A 27,460-nucleotide genomic window follows, 5' to 3' on the forward strand; every position below is an offset into this window, starting at 1 on the left:
CTGACTCCAGTCGGACAGTTGAGCGACTCCCAGGTGACGAGTTTGATGACTCCACTCGGACAGTTGACCAATCCCAGTTGACGAGTTTGATTAATCCAGTCGGACAGTTGACCAATCCCAGTTGACGAGTTCGATGACTCCAGTCGGACAGTTGACCAGCTCCCAGTTGACCAGTTCGATGACTCCAGTCAGACAGTTGACCAGCTCCCAGTTGACCAGTTGAATGACTCCAGTGAGACAGTTGACCAATCTCAGTTGACCAGTTCGATGACTCCAGTCGGACAGTTTAGCAACTCCCAGTTGACCAGTTTGATGACTCCAGTCGGACAGTTGACCAGCTCCCAGTTGACCAGTTCGATGACTCCAGTCGGACAGTTGACCAGCTCCCAGTTGACCAGTTTGATGACTCCAGTCGGACAGTTGACCAGTTGAATGACTCCAGTCGGACAGTTGAGTGACTCCCAGCTGACCAGTTTGATGACCCCAGTCGCACAGTTGAGAGACTCCCAGTTGACCTGTTTGATGACTCCAGTCGGACAGTTGACCAGCTCCCAGTTGACCAGTTGAATGACTCCAGTCGGACAGTTGACCAATCCCAGTTGACCAGTTTGATGACTCCAGTCGGACAGTTGACCAATCCCAGTTGACGAGTTTGATGACTCCAGTCGGACAGTTGAGCGACTCCCAGTTGACCAGTTGAATGACTCCAGTCGGACAGTTGACCAATCCCAGTTGACCAGTTTGATGACTCCAGTCGGGCAGTTGAGCGACTCCCAGTTGACGAGTTTGATGACTCCAGTCGGACAGTTGACCAATCCCAGTTGACGAGTTTGATGACTCCAGTCGGACAGTTGACCAATCCCAGTTGACGAGTTTGATGACACCAGTCGGACAGTTGAACAATCCCAGTTGACGAGTTTGATGACTCCAGTCGGACAGTTGACCAATCCCAGTTGACGAGTTTGATGACTCCAGTCGGACAGTTGAGCGACTCCCTGTTGAGCAGTTTGATGACTCCAGTTTGACAGTTCAGCGACTCCCAGTTGACCAGTTGAATGACTCCAGTCGGACAGTAGACCAATCCCAGTTGACCAGTTGACCAGATTGATGACTCCAGTCGGACAGTTGAGCGACTCCCATTTGACCAGTTCAATGACTCCAGTCAGACAGTTGACCAGCTCCCAGTTGACCAGTTGCATGACTCTAGTGAGACAGTTGACCAATCCCAGTTGACCAGTTCGATGACTCCAGTCGGACAGTTGACCAATCCCAGTTGACCAGTTTGATGACTCCAGTTGGACAGTTCACCAATCCCAGTTGACCAGTTTGATGACTCCAGTCGGACAGTTTTGAGACTCCCAGTTGACCAGTTTGATGACTCCAGTCGGACAGTTGACCAGCTCCCAGTTGACCAGTTCGATGACTCCAGTCGGACAGTTGACCAATCCCAGTTGACCAGTTGAATGACTCCAGTCGGACAGTTGAGTGACTCCCAGCTGACCAGTTTGATGACCCCAGTCGCACAGGTGAGCGACTCTCAGTTGACCAGTTCGATGACTACAGTCGGACAGTTGACCAGCTCCCAGTTGACCAGTTGAATGACTCCAGTCGGACAGTTGACCAATCCCAGTTGACCAGTTTGATGACACCAGTCGGACAGTTGACCAATCCCAGTTGACGAGTTTGATGACTCCAGTCGGACAGTTGACCTTTCCCAGTTGACGAGTTTAATGACACCAGTCGGACAGTTGACCAATCCCAGTTGACGAGTTTGATGACTCCAGTCGGACAGTTGACCAGCTCCCAGTTGACCAGATTGATGAGTCCAGTCGGACAGTTGAGCGACTCCCATTTGACCAGTTCGATGACTCCAGTCAGACAGTTGACCAGCTCCCAGTTGACCAGTTGCATGACTCCAGTGAGACAGTTGACCAATCCCAGTTGACCAGTTCGATGACTCCAGTCGGACAGTTGACCAATTCCAGTTGACCAGTTTGATGACTCCAGTCAGACAGTTGACCAATCCCAGTTGACCAGTTTGATGACTCCAGTCGGACAGTTTTCCGACTCCCAGTTGACCAGTTTGATGACTCCAGTCGGACAGTTGACCAGCTCACAGTTGACCAGTTTGATGACTCCAGTCGGACAGTTGACCAATCCCAGTTGACCAGTTGAATGACTCCAGTCGGACAGTTGAGTGACTCCCAGCTGACCAGTTTGATGACCCCAGTCGCACAGGTGAGCGACTCTCAGTTGAGCAGTTCGATGACTCCAGTCGGACAGTTGACCAGCTCCCAGTTGACCAGTTGAATGACTCCAGTCGGACAGTTGACCAATCCCAGTTGACGAGTTTGATGACTCCAGTCGGACAGTTGACCAGCTCCCAGTTGACCAGTTTGATGACTACAGTCGGACAGTTGAGCGACTCCCAGTTGACCAGTTTGATGACTCCAGTCGGACAGTTGACCAGCTCCCAGTTGACGAGGTGAATGACTCCAGTCGGACAGTTGACCAATCCCAGTTGACGTGTTTGATTACTCCAGTCGGACAGTTGACCAATCCCAGTTGACCAGTTTGATGTCTCCAGTCGGACAGTTGACCAACCCCAGTTGACGAGTTTGATGACTCCAGTCGGACAGTTGACCAATTCCAGTTGACCAGTTTGATGACTGCAGTCGGACAGTTGACCGAACCCAGTTGACCAGTTGAATGACACCAGTCGGACAGTTGACCAATCCCAGTTGACGAGTTTGATGACTCCAGTCGGACAGTTGACCAATTCCAGTTAACCAGTTTGATGACTGCAGTCGGACAGTTGACCAATCCCAGTTGACGCTTTTGATGACTCCAGTCGGACAGTTGACCAATCCCAGTTGACCAGTTGAATGACTCCAGTCGGACAGTTGAGCGACTCCCAGTTGACCAGTTTGATGACTCCAGTCGGACTGTTGACCAATCCCAGTTGACCAGTTTGATGTCTCCAGTCGGACAGTTGACCAATCACAGTTGACGAGTTTGATGACTCCAGTCGGACAGTTGACCACTCCCAGTTGACCAGTTTGATGACTCCAGTCGGACAGTTGACCAATCAAAGATGACGTGTTTGATGACTCCAGACGGACAGTTGACCAATCCCAGTTGACAAGTTGAATTACTCCAGTCGGACAGTAGACAAATCCCAGTTGATGAGTTTGATGACTCCAGTCGGACAGTTGACCAATCCCAGTTGACCAGTTTGATGACTCCAGTCGGACAGTTGACCAATCCCAGTTCATGAGTTTGATGACTCCAGTCGGACAGTTCACCAGCTCCCAGTTGACCAGTTGACTGACTCCAGTCGGACAGTTGAGCGACTCCCAGTTGCCGAGTTTGATGACTCCACTCGGACAGTTGACCAATCCCAGTTGACGAGTTTGATGACTCCAGTCGGACAGTTGACCAATCCCAGTTGACGAGTTTAATGACACCAGTCGGACAGTTGACCAATCCCAGTTGACGAGTTTGATGACTCCAGTCGGACAGTTGACGAGCTCCCAGTTGACCAGATTGATGACTCCAGTCGGACAGTTGAGCGACTCCCATTTGACCAGTTCGATGACTCCAGTCAGACAGTTGACCAGCTCCCAGTTGACCAGTTGCATGACTCCAGTGAGACAGTTGACCAATCACAGTTGACCAGTTCGATGACTCCAGTCGGACAGTTGACCAATCCCAGTTGACAAGTTTGATGACTCCAGTCGGACAGTTGACCAATCCCAGTTGACCAGTTTGATGACTCCAGTCGGACAGTTTTGCGACTCCCAGTTGACCAGTTTGATGACTCCAGTCGGACAGTTGACCAGCTCCCAGTTGACCAGTTCGAAGACTCCAGTCGGACAGTTGACCAGCTCCCAGTTGACCAGTTGGATGACTCCAGTCGGACAGTTGACCAATCCCAGTTGACCAGTTGAATGACTCCAGTCGGACAGTTGAGTGACTCCCAGCTGACCAGTTTAATGACCCCAGTCGCACAGGTGAGCGACTCTCAGTTGACCAGTTCGATGACTCCAGTCTGACAGTTGACCAGCTCCCAGTTGACCAGTTGAATGACTCCAGTCGGACAGTTGGCCAATCCCAGTTGACGAGTTTGATGACTCCAGTCGGACAGTTGACCAGCTCCCAGTTGACCAGTTTGATGACTCCAGTCGGAGAGTTGAGCGACTCCCAGTTGAGCAGTTTGATGACTCCAGTCGGACAGTTGACCAGCACCCAGGTGACCAGTTGAATGACTCCAGTCGGACAGTTGACCAATCCCAGTTCACCAGTTTGATGTCTCCAGTCGGACAGTTGACCAATCCCAGTTGACGAGTTCGATGACTCCAGTCGGACAGTTGAGCGACTCCCAGTTGACGAGTTTGATGACTCCAGTCGGACAGTTGACAAATTCCAGTTGACCAGTTTGATGACTGCAGTCGGACAGTTGACCAATCCCAGTTGACCAGTTGAATGATTCCAGTCGGACAGTTGACCAATCCCAGTTGATGCTTTTGATGACTCCAGTCGGAGAGTTGACCAATCCCAGTTGACCAGTTGAATGACTCCAGTCGGACAGTTGAGCGACTCCCAGTTGACCAGTTTGATGTCTCCAGTCGGACAGTTGACCAATCACAGTTGACGAGTTTGATGACTCCAGTCGGACAGTTGACCAATCCCAGTTGACCAGTTGAATGACTCCAGTCGGACAGTTGAGCGACTCCCAGTTGACCAGTTTGATGACTCCAGTCGGACAGTTGGCCAATCAAAGATGACGAGTTTGATGACTCCAGTCGGACAGTTGACCAATCCCAGTTGACAAGTTGAATTACTCCAGTCGGACAGGAGACAAATCCCAGTTGATGAGTTTGATGACTCCAGTCGGACAGTTGACCAATCCCAGTTGACCAGTTTGATGACTGCGGGTACAATTGTGTCTTTCAAAAAGCATTTAGATGGTTACATGGGTAAGATGGGTATAGAGGGTTATGGGCCAAGTGCGGGCAACTGGGACTAGCTTAATGGTAAAAACTGGGCGGCATGGACTGGTTGGGCCGAAGGGCCTGTTTCCATGCTGTAAACTTCTATGATTCTATGATTCTATGACTCCAGTCGGACAGTTGACCAATCCCAGTTGATGAGTTTGATGACTCCAGTCGGACAGTTCACCAGCTTCCAGTTGACCAGTTGACTGACTCCAGTCGGACAGTTGAGCGACTCCCAGGTGACGAGTTTGATGACTCCACTCGGACAGTTGACCAATCCCAGTTGACGAGTTTGATTAATCCAGTCGGACAGTTGACCAATCCCAGTTGACGAGTCTGATGACTCTTGTCAGACAGTTGAGCGACTCCCAGTTGACGAGTTCGATGACTCCAGTCAGACAGTTGACCAGCTCCCAGTTGACCAGTTGAATGACTCCAGTGAGACAGTTGACCAATCTCAGTTGACCAGTTCGATGACTCCAGTCGGACAGTTGACCAATTCCAGTTGACCAGTTTGATGACTCTAGTCGGACAGTTGACCAATCCCAGTTGACCAGTTTGATGACTCCAGTCGGACAGTTTAGCAACTCCCAGTTGACCAGTTTGATGACTCCAGTCGGACAGTTGACCAGCTCCCAGTTGACCAGTTCGATGACTCCAGTCGGACAGTTGACCAGCTCCCAGTTGACCAGTTTGATGACTCCAGTCGGACAGTTGACCAGTTGAATGACTCCAGTCGGACAGTTGAGTGACTCCCAGCTGACCAGTTTGATGACCCCAGTCGCACAGTTGAGAGACTCCCAGTTGACCTGTTTGATGACTCCAGTCGGACAGTTGACCAGCTCCCAGTTGACCAGTTGAATGACTCCAGTCGGACAGTTGACCAATCCCAGTTGACCAGTTTGATGACTCCAGTCGGACAGTTGACCAATCCCAGTTGACGAGTTTGATGACTCCAGTCGGACAGTTGAGCGACTCCCAGTTGACCAGTTGAATGACTCCAGTCGGACAGTTGACCAATCCCAGTTGACCAGTTTGATGACTCCAGTCGGGCAGTTGAGCGACTCCCAGTTGACGAGTTTGATGACTCCAGTCGGATAGTTGACCAATCCCAGTTGACGAGTTTGATGACTCCAGTCGGACAGTTGACCAATCCCAGTTGACGAGTTTGATGACACCAGTCGGACAGTTGAACAATCCCAGTTGACGAGTTTGATGACTCCAGTCGGACAGTTGACCAATCCTAGTTGACGAGTTTGATGACTCCAGTCGGAGAGTTGAGCGACTCCCAGTTGACCAGTTGAATGACTCCAGTCGGACAGTAGACCAATCCCAGTTGACCAGTTGACCAGATTGATGACTCCAGTCGGACAGTTGAGCGACTCCCATTTGACCAGTTCAATGACTCCAGTCAGACAGTTGACCAGCTCCCAGTTGACCAGTTGCATGACTCTAGTGAGACAGTTGACCAATCCCAGTTGACCAGTTGAATGACTCCAGTCGGACAGTTGAGTGACTCCCAGCTGACCAGTTTGATGACCCCAGTCGCACAGGTGAGCGACTCTCAGTTGACCAGTTCGATGACTACAGTCGGACAGTTGACCAGCTCCCAGTTGACCAGTTGAATGACTCCAGTCGGACAGTTGACCAATCCCAGTTGACCAGTTTGATGACACCAGTCGGACAGTTGACCAATCCCAGTTGACGAGTTTGATGACTCCAGTCGGACAGTTGACCTTTCCCAGTTGACGAGTTTAATGACACCAGTCGGACAGTTGACCAATCCCAGTTGACGAGTTTGATGACTCCAGTCGGACAGTTGACCAGCTCCCAGTTGACCAGATTGATGAGTCCAGTCGGACAGTTGAGCGACTCCCATTTGACCAGTTCGATGACTCCAGTCAGACAGTTGACCAGCTCCCAGTTGACCAGTTGCATGACTCCAGTGAGACAGTTGACCAATCCCAGTTGACCAGTTCGATGACTCCAGTCGGACAGTTGACCAATCCCAGTTGACCAGTTTGATGACTCCAGTCAGACAGTTGACCAATCCCAGTTGACCAGTTTGATGACTCCAGTCGGACAGTTTTCCGACTCCCAGTTGACCAGTTTGATGACTCCAGTCGGACAGTTGACCAGCTCACAGTTGACCAGTTTGATGACTCCGGTCGGACAGTTGACCAGCTCCCAGTTGACCAGTTCGAAGACTCCAGTCGGACAGTTGACCAGCTCCCAGTTGACCAGTTCGATGACTCCAGTCGGACAGTTGACCAATCCCAGTTGACCAGTTGAATGACTCCAGTCGGACAGTTGAGTGACTCCCAGCTGACCAGTTTAATGACCCCAGTCGCACAGGTGACCGACTCTCAGTTGACCAGTTCGATGACTCCAGTCTGACAGTTGACCAGCTCCCAGTTGACCAGTTGAATGACTCCAGTCGGACAGTTGGCCAATCCCAGTTGACGAGTTTGATGACTCCAGTCGGACAGTTGACCAGCTCCCAGTTGACCAGTTTGATGACTCCAGTCGGAGAGTTGAGCGACTCCCAGTTGAGCAGTTTGATGACTCCAGTCGGACAGTTGACCAGCACCCAGGTGACCAGTTGAATGACTCCAGTCGGACAGTTGACCAATCCCAGTTGACCAGTTTGATGTCTCCAGTCGGACAGTTGACCAATCCCAGTTGACGAGTTTGATGACTCCAGTCGGACAGTTGACCAATTCCAGTTGACCAGTTTGATGACTGCAGTCGGACAGTTGACCAATCCCAGTTGACCAGTTGAATGATTCCAGTCGGACAGTTGACCAATCCCAGTTGATGCTTTTGATGACTCCAGTCGGAGAGTTGACCAATCCCAGTTGACCAGTTGAATGACTCCAGTCGGACAGTTGAGCGACTCCCAGTTGACCAGTTTGATGTCTCCAGTCGGACAGTTGACCAATCACAGTTGACGAGTTTGACGACTCCAGTCGGACAGTTGACCAATCCCAGTTGACCAGTTGAATGACTCCAGTCGGACAGTTGAGCGACTCCCAGTTGACCAGTTTGATGACTCCAGTCGGACAGTTGGCCAATCAAAGATGACGAGTTTGATGACTCCAGTCGGACAGTTGACCAATCCCAGTTGACAAGTTGAATTACTCCAGTCGGACAGGAGACAAATCCCAGTTGATGAGTTTGATGACTCCAGTCGGACAGTTGACCAATCCCAGTTGACCAGTTTGATGACTGCGGGTACAATTGTGTCTTTCAAAAAGCATTTAGATGGTTACATGGGTAAGATGGGTATAGAGGGTTATGGGCCAAGTGCGGGCAACTGGGACTAGCTTAATGGTAAAAAACTGGGCGGCATGGACTGGTTGGGCCGAAGGGCCTGTTTCCATGCTGTAAACTTCTATGATTCTATGATTCTATGACTCCAGTCGGACAGTTGACCAATCCCAGTTGATGAGTTTGATGACTCCAGTCGGACAGTTCACCAGCTTCCAGTTGACCAGTTGACTGACTCCAGTCGGACAGTTGAGCGACTCCCAGGTGACGAGTTTGATGACTCCACTCGGACAGTTGACCAATCCCAGTTGATGAGTTTGATGACTCCAGTCGGACAGTTCACCAGCTTCCAGTTGACCAGTTGACTGACTCCAGTCGGACAGTTGAGCGACTCCCAGTTGACGAGTTTGATGACTCCAGTCGGACAGTTGACCAGCTCCCAGTTGACCAGTTCGATGACTCCAGTCAGACAGTTGACCAGCTCCCAGTTGACCAGTTGAATGACTCCAGTCGGACAGTTGACCAATTCCAGTTGACCAGTTTGATGACTCTAGTCGGACAGTTGACCAATCCCAGTTGACCAGTTTGATGACTCCAGTCGGACAGTTTAGCAACTCCCAGTTGACCAGTTTGATGACTCCAGTCGGACAGTTGACCAATCCCAGTTGACCAGTTTGATGACTCCAGTCGGACAGTTGACCAATCCCAGTTGACCAGTTTGATGACTCCAGTCGGACAGTTGACCAGCTCCCAGTTGACGAGTTTGATGACTCCAGTCGGACAGTTGACCAGCTCCCAGTTGACCAGTTTGATGACTCCAGTCGGACAGTTGACCAGTTGAATGACTCCAGTCGGACAGTTGAGTGACTCCCAGCTGACCAGTTTGATGACCCCAGTCGCACAGTTGAGAGACTCCCAGTTGACCTGTTTGATGACTCCAGTCGGACAGTTGACCAGCTCCCAGTTGACCAGTTGAATGAATCCAGTCGGACAGTTGACCAATCCCAGTTGACCAGTTTGATGACTCCAGTCGGACAGTTGACCAATCCCAGTTGACGAGTTTGATGACTCCAGTCGGACAGTTGAGCGACTCCCAGTTGACCAGTTGAATGACTCCAGTCGGACAGTTGACCAATCCCAGTTGACCAGTTTGATGACTCCAGTCGGGCAGTTGAGCGACTCCCAGTTGACGAGTTTGATGACTCCAGTCGGACAGTTGACCAATCCCAGTTGACGAGTTTGATGACTCCAGTCGGACAGTTGACCAATCCCAGTTGACGAGTTTGATGACACCAGTCGGACAGTTGAACAATCCCAGTTGACGAGTTTGATGACTCCAGTCGGACAGTTGACCAATCCTAGTTGACGAGTTTGATGACTCCAGTCGGACAGTTGAGCGACTCCCTGTTGAGCAGTTTGATGACTCCAGTTTGACAGTTCAGCGACTCCCAGTTGACCAGTTGAATGACTCCAGTCGGACAGTAGACCAATCCCAGTTGACCAGTTGACCAGATTGATGACTCCAGTCGGACAGTTGAGCGACTCCCATTTGACCAGTTCAATGACTCCAGTCAGACAGTTGACCAGCTCCCAGTTGACCAGTTGCATGTCTCTAGTGAGACAGTTGACCAATCCCAGTTGACCAGTTCGATGACTCCAGTCGGACAGTTGACCAATCCCAGTTGACCAGTTTGATGACTCCAGTCGGACAGTTCACCAATCCCAGTTGACCAGTTTGATGACTCCAGTCGGACAGTTTTGAGACTCCCAGTTGACCAGTTTGATGACTCCAGTCGGACAGTTGACCAGCTCCCAGTTGACCAGTTCGATGACTCCAGTCGGACAGTTGACCAATCCCAGTTGACCAGTTGAATGACTCCAGTCGGACAGTTGAGTGACTCCCAGCTGACCAGTTTGATGACCCCAGTCGCACAGGTGAGCGACTCTCAGTTGACCAGTTCGATGACTACAGTCGGACAGTTGACCAGCTCCCAGTTGACCAGTTGAATGACTCCAGTCGGACAGTTGACCAATCCCAGTTGACCAGTTGACCAGATTGATGACTCCAGTCGGACAGTTGAGCGACTCCCATTTGACCAGTTCAATGACTCCAGTCAGACAGTTGACCAGCTCCCAGTTGACCAGTTGCATGACTCTAGTGAGACAGTTGACCAATCCCAGTTGACCAGTTGAATGACTCCAGTCGGACAGTTGAGTGACTCCCAGCTGACCAGTTTGATGACCCCAGTCGCACAGGTGAGCGACTCTCAGTTGACCAGTTCGATGACTACAGTCGGACAGTTGACCAGCTCCCAGTTGACCAGTTGAATGACTCCAGTCGGACAGTTGACCAATCCCAGTTGACCAGTTTGATGACACCAGTCGGACAGTTGACCAATCCCAGTTGACGAGTTTGATGACTCCAGTCGGACAGTTGACCTTTCCCAGTTGACGAGTTTAATGACACCAGTCGGACAGTTGACCAATCCCAGTTGACGAGTTTGATGACTCCAGTCGGACAGTTGAGCGACTCCCATTTGACCAGTTCGATGACTCCAGTCAGACAGTTGACCAGCTCCCAGTTGACCAGTTGCATGACTCCAGTGAGACAGTTGACCAATCCCAGTTGACCAGTTCGATGACTCCAGTCGGACAGTTGACCAATCCCAGTTGACCAGTTTGATGACTCCAGTCAGACAGTTGACCAATCCCAGTTGACCAGTTTGATGACTCCAGTCGGACAGTTTTCCGACTCCCAGCTGACCAGTTTGATGACTCCGGTCGGACAGTTGACCAGCTCCCAGTTGACCAGTTCGAAGACTCCAGTCGGACAGTTGACCAGCTCCCAGTTGACCAGTTCGATGACTCCAGTCGGACAGTTGACCAATCCCAGTTGACCAGTTGAATGACTCCAGTCGGACAGTTGAGTGACTCCCAGCTGACCAGTTTAATGACCCCAGTCGCACAGGTGACCGACTCTCAGTTGACCAGTTCGATGACTCCAGTCTGACAGTTGACCAGCTCCCAGTTGACCAGTTGAATGACTCCAGTCGGACAGTTGGCCAATCCCAGCTGACCAGTTTGATGACTCCAGTCGGAGAGTTGAGCGACTCCCAGTTGAGCAGTTTGATGACTCCAGTCGGACAGTTGACCAGCACCCAGGTGACCAGTTGAATGACTCCAGTCGGACAGTTGACCAATCCCAGTTGACCAGTTTGATGTCTCCAGTCGGACAGTTGACCAATCCCAGTTGACGAGTTTGATGACTCCAGTCGGACAGTTGACCAATTCCAGTTGACCAGTTTGATGACTGCAGTCGGACAGTTGACCAATCCCAGTTGACCAGTTGAATGATTCCAGTCGGACAGTTGACCAATCCCAGTTGATGCTTTTGATGACTCCAGTCGGAGAGTTGACCAATCCCAGTTGACCAGTTGAATGACTCCAGTCGGACAGTTGAGCGACTCCCAGTTGACCAGTTTGATGTCTCCAGTCGGACAGTTGACCAATCACAGTTGACGAGTTTGACGACTCCAGTCGGACAGTTGACCAATCCCAGTTGACCAGTTGAATGACTCCAGTCGGACAGTTGAGCGACTCCCAGTTGACCAGTTTGATGACTCCAGTCGGACAGTTGGCCAATCAAAGATGACGAGTTTGATGACTCCAGTCGGACAGTTGACCAATCCCAGTTGACAAGTTGAATTACTCCAGTCGGACAGGAGACAAATCCCAGTTGATGAGTTTGATGACTCCAGTCGGACAGTTGACCAATCCCAGTTGACCAGTTTGATGACTGCGGGTACAATTGTGTCTTTCAAAAAGCATTTAGATGGTTACATGGGTAAGATGGGTATAGAGGGTTATGGGCCAAGTGCGGGCAACTGGGACTAGCTTAATGGTAAAAAACTGGGCGGCATGGACTGGTTGGGCCGAAGGGCCTGTTTCCATGCTGTAAACTTCTATGATTCTATGATTCTATGACTCCAGTCGGACAGTTGACCAATCCCAGTTGATGAGTTTGATGACTCCAGTCGGACAGTTCACCAGCTTCCAGTTGACCAGTTGACTGACTCCAGTCGGACAGTTGAGCGACTCCCAGGTGACGAGTTTGATGACTCCACTCGGACAGTTGACCAATCCCAGTTGACGAGTTTGATTAATCCAGTCGGACAGTTGACCAATCCCAGTTGACGAGTCTGATGACTCTTGTCAGACAGTTGAGCGACTCCCAGTTGACGAGTTTGATGACTCCAGTCGGACAGTTGACCAGCTCCCAGTTGACCAGTTCGATGACTCCAGTCAGACAGTTGACCAGCTCCCAGTTGACCAGTTGAATGACTCCAGTGAGACAGTTGACCAATCTCAGTTGACCAGTTCGATGACTCCAGTCGGACAGTTGACCAATTCCAGTTGACCAGTTTGATGACTCTAGTCGGACAGTTGACCAATCCCAGTTGACCAGTTTGATGACTCCAGTCGGACAGTTTAGCAACTCCCAGTTGACCAGTTTGATGACTCCAGTCGGACAGTTGACCAGCTCCCAGTTGACCAGTTCGATGACTCCAGTCGGACAGTTGACCAGCTCCCAGTTGACCAGTTTGATGACTCCAGTCGGACAGTTGACCAGTTGAATGACTCCAGTCGGACAGTTGAGTGACTCCCAGCTGACCAGTTTGATGACTCCAGTCGGACAGTTGACCAATCCCAGTTGACGAGTTTGATGACTCCAGTCGGACAGTTGAGCGACTCCCAGTTGACCAGTTGAATGACTCCAGTCGGACAGTTGACCAATCCCAGTTGACCAGTTTGATGACTCCAGTCGGGCAGTTGAGCGACTCCCAGTTGACGAGTTTGATGACTCCAGTCGGACAGTTGACCAATCCCAGTTGACGAGTTTGATGACTCCAGTCGGACAGTTGACCAATCCCAGTTGACGAGTTTGATGACACCAGTCGGACAGTTGAACAATCCCAGTTGACGAGTTTGATGACTCCAGTCGGACAGTTGACCAATCCCAGTTGACGAGTTTGATGACTCCAGTCGGACAGTTGACCTTTCCCAGTTGACGAGTTTAATGACACCAGTCGGACAGTTGACCAATCCCAGTTGACGAGTTTGATGACTCCAGTCGGACAGTTGACCAGCTCCCAGTTGACCAGATTGATGAGTCCAGTCGGACAGTTGAGCGACTCCCATTTGACCAGTTCGATGACTCCAGTCAGACAGTTGACCAGCTCCCAGTTGACCAGTTGCATGACTCCAGTGAGACAGTTGACCAATCCCAGTTGACCAGTTTGATGACTCCAGTGAGACAGTTGACCAATCCCAGTTGACCAGTTCGATGACTCCAGTCGGACAGTTGACCAATTCCAGTTGACCAGTTTGATGACTCCAGTCAGACAGTTGACCAATCCCAGTTGACCAGTTTGATGACTCCAGTCGGACAGTTTTCCGACTCCCAGTTGACCAGTTTGATGACTCCAGTCGGACAGTTGACCAGCTCCCAGTTGACCAGTTGAATGACTCCAGTCGGACAGTTGAGTGACTCCCAGCTGACCAGTTTGATGACCCCAGTCGCACAGGTGAGCGACTCTCAGTTGACCAGTTCGATGACTCCAGTCGGACAGTTGACCAGCTCCCAGTTGACCAGTTGAATGACTCCAGTCGGACAGTTGACCAATCCCAGTTGACGAGTTTGATGACTCCAGTCGGACAGTTGACCAGCTCCCAGTTGACCAGTTTGATGACTACAGTCGGACAGTTGAGCGACTCCCAGTTGACCAGTTTGATGACTCCAGTCGGACAGTTGACCAGCTCCCAGTTGACGAGGTGAATGACTCCAGTCGGACAGTTGACCAATCCCAGTTGACCAGTTTGATGTCTCCAGTCGGACAGTTGACCAACCCCAGTTGACGAGTTTGATGACTCCAGTCGGACAGTTGACCAATTCCAGTTGACCAGTTTGATGACTGCAGTCGGACAGTTGACCGAACCCAGTTGACCAGTTGAATGACACCAGTCGGACAGTTGACCAATCCCAGTTGACGAGTTTGATGACTCCAGTCGGACAGTTGACCAATTCCAGTTAACCAGTTTGATGACTGCAGTCGGACAGTTGACCAATCCCAGTTGACGCTTTTGATGACTCCAGTCGGACAGTTGACCAATCCCAGTTGACCAGTTGAATGACTCCAGTCGGACAGTTGAGCGACTCCCAGTTGACCAGTTTGATGACTCCAGTCGGACTGTTGACCAATCCCAGTTGACCAGTTTGATGTCTCCAGTCGGACAGTTGACCAATCACAGTTGACGAGTTTGATGACTCCAGTCGGACAGTTGACCACTCCCAGTTGACCAGTTTGATGACTCCAGTCGGACAGTTGACCAATCAAAGATGACGTGTTTGATGACTCCAGACGGACAGTTGACCAATCCCAGTTGACAAGTTGAATTACTCCAGTCGGACAGTCGACAAATCCCAGTTGATGAGTTTGATGACTCCAGTCGGACAGTTGACCAATCCCAGTTGACCAGTTTGATGACTCCAGTCGGACAGTTGACCAATCCCAGTTCATGAGTTTGATGACTCCAGTCGGACAGTTCACCAGCTCCCAGTTGACCAGTTGACTGACTCCAGTCGGACAGTTGAGCGACTCCCAGTTGCCGAGTTTGATGACTCCACTCGGACAGTTGACCAATCCCAGTTGACGAGTTTGATGACTCCAGTCGGACAGTTGACCAATCCCAGTTGACGAGTTTAATGACACCAGTCGGACAGTTGACCAATCCCAGTTGACGAGTTTGATGACTCCAGTCGGACAGTTGACGAGCTCCCAGTTGACCAGATTGATGACTCCAGTCGGACAGTTGAGCGACTCCCATTTGACCAGTTCGATGACTCCAGTCAGACAGTTGACCAGCTCCCAGTTGACCAGTTGCATGACTCCAGTGAGACAGTTGACCAATCACAGTTGACCAGTTCGATGACTCCAGTCGGACAGTTTTGCGACTCCCAGTTGACCAGTTTGATGACTCCAGTCGGACAGTTGACCAGCTCCCAGTTGACCAGTTCGAAGACTCCAGTCGGACAGTTGACCAGCTCCCAGTTGACCAGTTGGATGACTCCAGTCGGACAGTTGACCAATCCCAGTTGACCAGTTGAATGACTCCAGTCGGACAGTTGAGTGACTCCCAGCTGACCAGTTTAATGACCCCAGTCGCACAGGTGAGCGACTCTCAGTTGACCAGTTCGATGACTCCAGTCTGACAGTTGACCAGCTCCCAGTTGACCAGTTGAATGACTCCAGTCGGACAGTTGGCCAATCCCAGTTGACGAGTTTGATGACTCCAGTCGGACAGTTGACCAGCTCCCAGTTGACCAGTTTGATGACTCCAGTCGGAGAGTTGAGCGACTCCCAGTTGAGCAGTTTGATGACTCCAGTCGGACAGTTGACCAGCACCCAGGTGACCAGTTGAATGACTCCAGTCGGACAGTTGACCAATCCCAGTTCACCAGTTTGATGTCTCCAGTCGGACAGTTGACCAATCCCAGTTGACGAGTTCGATGACTCCAGTCGGACAGTTGAGCGACTCCCAGTTGACGAGTTTGATGACTCCAGTCGGACAGTTGACAAATTCCAGTTGACCAGTTTGATGACTGCAGTCGGACAGTTGACCAATCCCAGTTGACCAGTTGAATGATTCCAGTCGGACAGTTGACCAATCCCAGTTGATGCTTTTGATGACTCCAGTCGGAGAGTTGACCAATCCCAGTTGACCAGTTGAATGACTCCAGTCGGACAGTTGAGCGACTCCCAGTTGACCAGTTTGATGTCTCCAGTCGGACAGTTGACCAATCACAGTTGACGAGTTTGATGACTCCAGTCGGACAGTTGACCAATCCCAGTTGACCAGTTGAATGACTCCAGTCGGACAGTTGAGCGACTCCCAGTTGACCAGTTTGATGACTCCAGTCGGACAGTTGGCCAATCAAAGATGACGAGTTTGATGACTCCAGTCGGACAGTTGACCAATCCCAGTTGACAAGTTGAATTACTCCAGTCGGACAGGAGACAAATCCCAGTTGATGAGTTTGATGACTCCAGTCGGACAGTTGACCAATCCCAGTTGACCAGTTTGATGACTGCGGGTACAATTGTGTCTTTCAAAAAGCATTTAGATGGTTACATGGGTAAGATGGGTATAGAGGGTTATGGGCCAAGTGCGGGCAACTGGGACTAGCTTAATGGTAAAAACTGGGCGGCATGGACTGGTTGGGCCGAAGGGCCTGTTTCCATGCTGTAAACTTCTATGATTCTATGATTCTATGACTCCAGTCGGACAGTTGACCAATCCCAGTTGATGAGTTTGATGACTCCAGTCGGACAGTTCACCAGCTTCCAGTTGACCAGTTGACTGACTCCAGTCGGACAGTTGAGCGACTCCCAGGTGACGAGTTTGATGACTCCACTCGGACAGTTGACCAATCCCAGTTGACGAGTTTGATTAATCCAGTCGGACAGTTGACCAATCCCAGTTGACGAGTCTGATGACTCTTGTCAGACAGTTGAGCGACTCCCAGTTGACGAGTTCGATGACTCCAGTCAGACAGTTGACCAGCTCCCAGTTGACCAGTTGAATGACTCCAGTGAGACAGTTGACCAATCTCAGTTGACCAGTTCGATGACTCCAGTCGGACAGTTGACCAATTCCAGTTGACCAGTTTGATGACTCTAGTCGGACAGTTGACCAATCCCAGTTGACCAGTTTGATGACTCCAGTCGGACAGTTTAGCAACTCCCAGTTGACCAGTTTGATGACTCCAGTCGGACAGTTGACCAGCTCCCAGTTGACCAGTTCGATGACTCCAGTCGGACAGTTGACCAGCTCCCAGTTGACCAGTTTGATGACTCCAGTCGGACAGTTGACCAGTTGAATGACTCCAGTCGGACAGTTGAGTGACTCCCAGCTGACCAGTTTGATGACCCCAGTCGCACAGTTGAGAGACTCCCAGTTGACCTGTTTGATGACTCCAGTCGGACAGTTGACCAGCTCCCAGTTGACCAGTTGAATGACTCCAGTCGGACAGTTGACCAATCCCAGTTGACCAGTTTGATGACTCCAGTCGGACAGTTGACCAATCCCAGTTGACGAGTTTGATGACTCCAGTCGGACAGTTGAGCGACTCCCAGTTGACCAGTTGAATGACTCCAGTCGGACAGTTGACCAATCCCAGTTGACCAGTTTGATGACTCCAGTCGGGCAGTTGAGCGACTCCCAGTTGACGAGTTTGATGACTCCAGTCGGACAGTTGACCAATCCCAGTTGACGAGTTTGATGACTCCAGTCGGACAGTTGACCAATCCCAGTTGACGAGTTTGATGACACCAGTCGGACAGTTGAACAATCCCAGTTGACGAGTTTGATGACTCCAGTCGGACAGTTGACCAATCCTAGTTGACGAGTTTGATGACTCCAGTCGGAGAGTTGAGCGACTCCCAGTTGACCAGTTGAATGACTCCAGTCGGACAGTAGACCAATCCCAGTTGACCAGTTGACCAGATTGATGACTCCAGTCGGACAGTTGAGCGACTCCCATTTGACCAGTTCAATGACTCCAGTCAGACAGTTGACCAGCTCCCAGTTGACCAGTTGCATGACTCTAGTGAGACAGTTGACCAATCCCAGTTGACCAGTTGAATGACTCCAGTCGGACAGTTGAGTGACTCCCAGCTGACCAGTTTGATGACCCCAGTCGCACAGGTGAGCGACTCTCAGTTGACCAGTTCGATGACTACAGTCGGACAGTTGACCAGCTCCCAGTTGACCAGTTGAATGACTCCAGTCGGACAGTTGACCAATCCCAGTTGACCAGTTTGATGACACCAGTCGGACAGTTGACCAATCCCAGTTGACGAGTTTGATGACTCCAGTCGGACAGTTGACCTTTCCCAGTTGACGAGTTTAATGACACCAGTCGGACAGTTGACCAATCCCAGTTGACGAGTTTGATGACTCCAGTCGGACAGTTGACCAGCTCCCAGTTGACCAGATTGATGAGTCCAGTCGGACAGTTGAGCGACTCCCATTTGACCAGTTCGATGACTCCAGTCAGACAGTTGACCAGCTCCCAGTTGACCAGTTGCATGACTCCAGTGAGACAGTTGACCAATCCCAGTTGACCAGTTCGATGACTCCAGTCGGACAGTTGACCAATCCCAGTTGACCAGTTTGATGACTCCAGTCAGACAGTTGACCAATCCCAGTTGACCAGTTTGATGACTCCAGTCGGACAGTTTTCCGACTCCCAGTTGACCAGTTTGATGACTCCAGTCGGACAGTTGACCAGCTCACAGTTGACCAGTTTGATGACTCCAGTCGGACAGTTGAGTGATTCCCAGCTGACCAGTTTGATGACTCCGGTCGGACAGTTGACCAGCTCCCAGTTGACCAGTTCGAAGACTCCAGTCGGACAGTTGACCAGCTCCCAGTTGACCAGTTCGATGACTCCAGTCGGACAGTTGACCAATCCCAGTTGACCAGTTGAATGACTCCAGTCGGACAGTTGAGTGACTCCCAGCTGACCAGTTTAATGACCCCAGTCGCACAGGTGACCGACTCTCAGTTGACCAGTTCGATGACTCCAGTCTGACAGTTGACCAGCTCCCAGTTGACCAGTTGAATGACTCCAGTCGGACAGTTGGCCAATCCCAGTTGACGAGTTTGATGACTCCAGTCGGACAGTTGACCAGCTCCCAGTTGACCAGTTTGATGACTCCAGTCGGAGAGTTGAGCGACTCCCAGTTGAGCAGTTTGATGACTCCAGTCGGACAGTTGACCAGCACCCAGGTGACCAGTTGAATGACTCCAGTCGGACAGTTGACCAATCCCAGTTGACCAGTTTGATGTCTCCAGTCGGACAGTTGACCAATCCCAGTTGACGAGTTTGATGACTCCAGTCGGACAGTTGACCAATTCCAGTTGACCAGTTTGATGACTGCAGTCGGACAGTTGACCAATCCCAGTTGACCAGTTGAATGATTCCAGTCGGACAGTTGACCAATCCCAGTTGATGCTTTTGATGACTCCAGTCGGAGAGTTGACCAATCCCAGTTGACCAGTTGAATGACTCCAGTCGGACAGTTGAGCGACTCCCAGTTGACCAGTTTGATGTCTCCAGTCGGACAGTTGACCAATCACAGTTGACGAGTTTGACGACTCCAGTCGGACAGTTGACCAATCCCAGTTGACCAGTTGAATGACTCCAGTCGGACAGTTGAGCGACTCCCAGTTGACCAGTTTGATGACTCCAGTCGGACAGTTGGCCAATCAAAGATGACGAGTTTGATGACTCCAGTCGGACAGTTGACCAATCCCAGTTGACCAGTTTGATGACTGCGGGTACAATTGTGTCTTTCAAAAAGCATTTAGATGGTTACATGGGTAAGATGGGTATAGAGGGTTATGGGCCAAGTGCGGGCAACTGGGACTAGCTTAATGGTAAAAAACTGGGCGGCATGGACTGGTTGGGCCGAAGGGCCTGTTTCCATGCTGTAAACTTCTATGATTCTATGATTCTATGACTCCAGTCGGACAGTTGACCAATCCCAGTTGATGAGTTTGATGACTCCAGTCGGACAGTTCACCAGCTTCCAGTTGACCAGTTGACTGACTCCAGTCGGACAGTTGAGCGACTCCCAGGTGACGAGTTTGATGACTCCACTCGGACAGTTGACCAATCCCAGTTGACGAGTTTGATTAATCCAGTCGGACAGTTGACCAATCCCAGTTGACGAGTCTGATGACTCTTGTCAGACAGTTGAGCGACTCCCAGTTGACGAGTTTGATGACTCCAGTCGGACAGTTGACCAGCTCCCAGTTGACCAGTTCGATGACTCCAGTCAGACAGTTGACCAGCTCCCAGTTGACCAGTTGAATGACTCCAGTCGGACAGTTGACCAATTCCAGTTGACCAGTTTGATGACTCTAGTCGGACAGTTGACCAATCCCAGTTGACCAGTTTGATGACTCCAGTCGGACAGTTTAGCAACTCCCAGTTGACCAGTTTGATGACTCCAGTCGGACAGTTGACCAATCCCAGTTGACCAGTTTGATGACTCCAGTCGGACAGTTGACCAATCCCAGTTGACCAGTTTGATGACTCCAGTCGGACAGTTGACCAGCTCCCAGTTGACGAGTTTGATGACTCCAGTCGGACAGTTGACCAGCTCCCAGTTGACCAGTTTGATGACTCCAGTCGGACAGTTGACCAGTTGAATGACTCCAGTCGGACAGTTGAGTGACTCCCAGCTGACCAGTTTGATGACCCCAGTCGCACAGTTGAGAGACTCCCAGTTGACCTGTTTGATGACTCCAGTCGGACAGTTGACCAGCTCCCAGTTGACCAGTTGAATGACTCCAGTCGGACAGTTGACCAATCCCAGTTGACCAGTTTGATGACTCCAGTCGGACAGTTGACCAATCCCAGTTGACGAGTTTGATGACTCCAGTCGGACAGTTGAGCGACTCCCAGTTGACCAGTTGAATGACTCCAGTCGGACAGTTGACCAATCCCAGTTGACCAGTTTGATGACTCCAGTCGGACAGTTGACCAATCCCAGTTGACCAGTTTGATGACTCCAGTCGGACAGTTGACCAATCCCAGTTGACGAGTTTGATGACTCCAGTCGGACAGTTGACCAGCTCCCAGTTGACCAGTTTGATGACTCCAGTCGGACAGTTGACCAGTTGAATGACTCCAGTCGGACAGTTGAGTGACTCCCAGCTGACCAGTTTGATGACCCCAGTCGCACAGTTGAGAGACTCCCAGTTGACCTGTTTGATGACTCCAGTCGGACAGTTGACCAGCTCCCAGTTGACCAGTTGAATGACTCCAGTCGGACAGTTGACCAATCCCAGTTGACCAGTTTGATGACTCCAGTCGGACAGTTGACCAATCCCAGTTGACGAGTTTGATGACTCCAGTCGGACAGTTGAGCGACTCCCAGTTGACCAGTTGAATGACTCCAGTCGGACAGTTGACCAATCCCAGTTGACCAGTTTGATGACTCCAGTCGGGCAGTTGAGCGACTCCCAGTTGACGAGTTTGATGACTCCAGTCGGACAGTTGACCAATCCCAGTTGACGAGTTTGATGACTCCAGTCGGACAGTTGACCAATCCCAGTTGACGAGTTTGATGACACCAGTCGGACAGTTGAACAATCCCAGTTGACGAGTTTGATGACTCCAGTCGGACAGTTGACCAATCCTAGTTGACGAGTTTGATGACTCCAGTCGGACAGTTGAGCGACTCCCTGTTGAGCAGTTTGATGACTCCAGTTTGACAGTTCAGCGACTCCCAGTTGACCAGTTGAATGACTCCAGTCGGACAGTAGACCAATCCCAGTTGACCAGTTGACCAGATTGATGACTACAGTCGGACAGTTGAGCGACTCCCATTTGACCAGTTCAATGACTCCAGTCAGACAGTTGACCAGCTCCCAGTTGACCAGTTGCATGTCTCTAGTGAGACAGTTGACCAATCCCAGTTGACCAGTTCGATGACTCCAGTCGGACAGTTGACCAATCCCAGTTGACCAGTTTGATGACTCCAGTCGGACAGTTCACCAATCCCAGTTGACCAGTTTGATGACTCCAGTCGGACAGTTTTGAGACTCCCAGTTGACCAGTTTGATGACTCCAGTCGGACAGTTGACCAGCTCCCAGTTGACCAGTTCGATGACTCCAGTCGGACAGTTGACCAATCCCAGTTGACCAGTTGAATGACTCCAGTCGGACAGTTGAGTGACTCCCAGCTGACCAGTTTGATGACCCCAGTCGCACAGGTGAGCGACTCTCAGTTGACCAGTTCGATGACTACAGTCGGACAGTTGACCAGCTCCCAGTTGACCAGTTGAATGACTCCAGTCGGACAGTTGACCAATCCCAGTTGACCAGTTGACCAGATTGATGACTCCAGTCGGACAGTTGAGCGACTCCCATTTGACCAGTTCAATGACTCCAGTCAGACAGTTGACCAGCTCCCAGTTGACCAGTTGCATGACTCTAGTGAGACAGTTGACCAATCCCAGTTGACCAGTTGAATGACTCCAGTCGGACAGTTGAGTGACTCCCAGCTGACCAGTTTGATGACCCCAGTCGCACAGGTGAGCGACTCTCAGTTGACCAGTTCGATGACTACAGTCGGACAGTTGACCAGCTCCCAGTTGACCAGTTGAATGACTCCAGTCGGACAGTTGACCAATCCCAGTTGACCAGTTTGATGACACCAGTCGGACAGTTGACCAATCCCAGTTGACGAGTTTGATGACTCCAGTCGGACAGTTGACCTTTCCCAGTTGACGAGTTTAATGACACCAGTCGGACAGTTGACCAATCCCAGTTGACGAGTTTGATGACTCCAGTCGGACAGTTGACCAGCTCCCAGTTGACCAGATTGATGAGTCCAGTCGGACAGTTGAGCGACTCCCATTTGACCAGTTCGATGACTCCAGTCAGACAGTTGACCAGCTCCCAGTTGACCAGTTGCATGACTCCAGTGAGACAGTTGACCAATCCCAGTTGACCAGTTCGATGACTCCAGTCGGACAGTTGACCAATCCCAGTTGACCAGTTTGATGACTCCAGTCAGACAGTTGACCAATCCCAGTTGACCAGTTTGATGACTCCAGTCGGACAGTTTTCCGACTCCCAGCTGACCAGTTTGATGACTCCGGTCGGACAGTTGACCAGCTCCCAGCTGACCAGTTTGATGACTCCAGTCGGAGAGTTGACCAGCTCCCAGTTGACCAGTTCGAAGACTCCAGTCGGACAGTTGACCAGCTCCCAGTTGACCAGTTCGATGACTCCAGTCGGACAGTTGACCAATCCCAGTTGACCAGTTGAATGACTCCAGTCGGACAGTTGAGTGACTCCCAGCTGACCAGTTTAATGACCCCAGTCGCACAGGTGACCGACTCTCAGTTGACCAGTTCGATGACTCCAGTCTGACAGTTGACCAGCTCCCAGTTGACCAGTTGAATGACTCCAGTCGGACAGTTGGCCAATCCCAGCTGACCAGTTTGATGACTCCAGTCGGAGAGTTGAGCGACTCCCAGTTGAGCAGTTTGATGACTCCAGTCGGACAGTTGACCAGCACCCAGGTGACCAGTTGAATGACTCCAGTCGGACAGTTGACCAATCCCAGTTGACCAGTTTGATGTCTCCAGTCGGACAGTTGACCAATCCCAGTTGACGAGTTTGATGACTCCAGTCGGACAGTTGACCAATTCCAGTTGACCAGTTTGATGACTGCAGTCGGACAGTTGACCAATCCCAGTTGACCAGTTGAATGATTCCAGTCGGACAGTTGACCAATCCCAGTTGATGCTTTTGATGACTCCAGTCGGAGAGTTGACCAATCCCAGTTGACCAGTTGAATGACTCCAGTCGGACAGTTGAGCGACTCCCAGTTGACCAGTTTGATGTCTCCAGTCGGACAGTTGACCAATCACAGTTGACGAGTTTGACGACTCCAGTCGGACAGTTGACCAATCCCAGTTGACCAGTTGAATGACTCCAGTCGGACAGTTGAGCGACTCCCAGTTGACCAGTTTGATGACTCCAGTCGGACAGTTGACCAATCCCAGTTGACGAGTTTGATGACTCCAGTCGGACAGTTGAGCGACTCCCAGTTGACCAGTTGAATGACTCCAGTCGGACAGTTGACCAATCCCAGTTGACCAGTTTGATGACTCCAGTCGGGCAGTTGAGCGACTCCCAGTTGACGAGTTTGATGACTCCAGTCGGACAGTTGACCAATCCCAGTTGGCGAGTTTGATGACTCCAGTCGGACAGTTGACCAATCCCAGTTGACGAGTTTGATGACACCAGTCGGACAGTTGAACAATCCCAGTTGACGAGTTTGATGACTCCAGTCGGACAGTTGACCAATCCTAGTTGACGAGTTTGATGACTCCAGTCGGACAGTTGAGCGACTCCCTGTTGAGCAGTTTGATGACTCCAGTTTGACAGTTCAGCGACTCCCAGTTGACCAGTTGAATGACTCCAGTCGGACAGTAGACCAATCCCAGTTGACCAGTTGACCAGATTGATGACTCCAGTCGGACAGTTGAGCGACTCCCATTTGACCAGTTCAATGACTCCAGTCAGACAGTTGACCAGCTCCCAGTTGACCAGTTGCATGACTCTAGTGAGACAGTTGACCAATCCCAGTTGACCAGTTCGATGACTCCAGTCGGACAGTTGACCAATCCCAGTTGACCAGTTTGATGACTCCAGTCGGACAGTTCACCAATCCCAGTTGACCAGTTTGATGACTCCAGTCGGACAGTTTTGAGACTCCCAGTTGACCAGTTTGATGACTCCAGTCGGACAGTTGACCAGCTCCCAGTTGACCAGTTCGATGACTCCAGTCGGACAGTTGACCAATCCCAGTTGACCAGTTGAATGACTCCAGTCGGACAGTTGAGTGACTCCCAGCTGACCAGTTTGATGACCCCAGTCGCACAGGTGAGCGACTCTCAGTTGACCAGTTCGATGACTACAGTCGGACAGTTGACCAGCTCCCAGTTGACCAGTTGAATGACTCCAGTCGGACAGTTGACCAATCCCAGTTGACCAGTTTGATGACTCCAGTCGGCCCAGTTGACCAATCCCAGTTGACCAGTTTGATGACTCCAGTCGGGCAGTTGAGCGACTCCCAGTTGACGAGTTTGATGACTCCAGTCGGACAGTTGACCAGCTCCCAGTTGACCAGTTTGATGACTCCAGTCGGACAGTTGACCAATCCCAGTTGATCAGTATGATGACTCCAGTCGGACAGTTGAGCGACTCCCAGTTGACCAGTTCGATGACTCCAGTCGGACAGTTGACCAGCTCCCAGTTGACCAGTTTTATGACTCCAGTCGGACAGTTGACCAATCCCAGTTGACCAGATGAATGACTCCAGTCGGACAGTTGACCAATCCCAGTTGACCAGTTTGATGTCTCCAGTCGGACAGTTGACCAATCCCAGTTGACGAGTTTGATGACTCCAGTCGGACAGTTGACCAATTCCAGTTGACCAGTTTGATGACTGCAGTCGGACAGTTGACCTAACCCAGTTGACCAGTTGAATGACACCAGTCGGACAGTTGACCAATCCCAGTTGACGAGTTTGATGACTCCAGTCGGACAGTTGACCAATTCCAGTTGACCAGTTTTATGACTGCAGTCGGACAGTTGACCAATCCCAGTTGACCAGTTCAATGATTCCAGTCGGACAGTTGACCAATGCCAGTTGACGAGTTTGATGACGCCAGTCGGACAGTTGACCAGTTGAACGACTCCAGTCGGACAGTTGACCAATCCCAGTTGACCAGTTTGATGACTCCAGTCGGACAGTTGACCAATCCCAGTTGACCAGTTTGATGACTCCAGTCGGACAGTTGACCAATCACAGTTGACGAGTTTGATGACTCCAGTCGGACAGTTGACCAATCCCAGTTGACCAGTTGAATGACTCCAGTCGGACAGTTGAGCGACTCCCAGTTGACCAGTTTGATGACTCCAGTCGGACAGTTGGCCAATCAAAGATGACGAGTTTGATGACTCCAGTCGGACAGTTGACCAATCCCAGTTGACAAGTTGAATTACTCCAGTCGGACAGGAGACAAATCCCAGTTGATGAGTTTGATGACTCCAGTCGGACAGTTGACCAATCCCAGTTTACCAGTTTGATGACTGCGGGTACAATTGTGTCTTTCAAAAAGCATTTAGATGGTTACATGGGTAAGATGGGTATAGAGGGTTATGGGCCAAGTGCGGGCAACTGGGACTAGCTTAATGGTAAAAAACTGGGCGGCATGGACTGGTTGGGCCGAAGGGCCTGTTTCCATGCTGTAAACTTCTATGATTCTATGATTCTATGACTCCAGTCGGACAGTTGACCAATCCCAGTTGATGAGTTTGATGACTCCAGTCGGACAGTTCACCAGCTTCCAGTTGACCAGTTGACTGACTCCAGTCGGACAGTTGAGCGACTCCCAGGTGACGAGTTTGATGACTCCACTCGGACAGTTGACCAATCCCAGTTGACGAGTTTGATTAATCCAGTCGGACAGTTGACCAATCCCAGTTGACGAGTCTGATGACTCTTGTCAGACAGTTGAGCGACTCCCAGTTGACGAGTTTGATGACTCCAGTCGGACAGTTGACCAGCTCCCAGTTGACCAGTTCGATGACTCCAGTCAGACAGTTGACCAGCTCCCAGTTGACCAGTTGAATGACTCCAGTGAGACAGTTGACCAATCTCAGTTGACCAGTTCGATGACTCCAGTCGGACAGTTGACCAATTCCAGTTGACCAGTTTGATGACTCTAGTCGGACAGTTGACCAATCCCAGTTGACCAGTTTGATGACTCCAGTCGGACAGTTTAGCAACTCCCAGTTGACCAGTTTGATGACTCCAGTCGGACAGTTGACCAATCCCAGTTGACCAGTTTGATGACTCCAGTCCGACAGTTGACCAGCTCCCAGTTGACCAGTTCGATGACTCCAGTCGGACAGTTGACCAGCTCCCAGTTGACCAGTTTGATGACTCCAGTCGGACAGTTGACCAGTTGAATGACTCCAGTCGGACAGTTGAGTGACTCCCAGCTGACCAGTTTGATGACCCCAGTCGCACAGTTGAGAGACTCCCAGTTGACCTGTTTGATGACTCCAGTCGGACAGTTGACCAGCTCCCAGTTGACCAGTTGAATGACTCCAGTCGGACAGTTGACCAATCCCAGTTGACCAGTTTGATGACTCCAGTCGGACAGTTGACCAATCCCAGTTGACGAGTTTGATGACTCCAGTCGGACAGTTGAGCGACTCCCAGTTGACCAGTTGAATGACTCCAGTCAGACAGTTGACCAATCCCAGTTGACCAGTTTGATGACTCCAGTCGGGCAGTTGAGCGACTCCCAGTTGACGAGTTTGATGACTCCAGTCGGACAGTTGACCAATCCCAATTGACGAGTTTGATGACTCCAGTCGGACAGTTGACCAATCCCAGTTGACGAGTTTGATGACACCAGTCGGACAGTTGAACAATCCCAGTTGACGAGTTTGATGACTCCAGTCGGACAGTTGACCAATCCTAGTTGACGAGTTTGATGACTCCAGTCGGACAGTTGAGCGACTCCCA

Source organism: Scyliorhinus torazame, chromosome X (assembly GCF_047496885.1).
Source record: "Scyliorhinus torazame isolate Kashiwa2021f chromosome X, sScyTor2.1, whole genome shotgun sequence".
Classification (NCBI taxonomy): domain Eukaryota; kingdom Metazoa; phylum Chordata; class Chondrichthyes; order Carcharhiniformes; family Scyliorhinidae; genus Scyliorhinus; species Scyliorhinus torazame.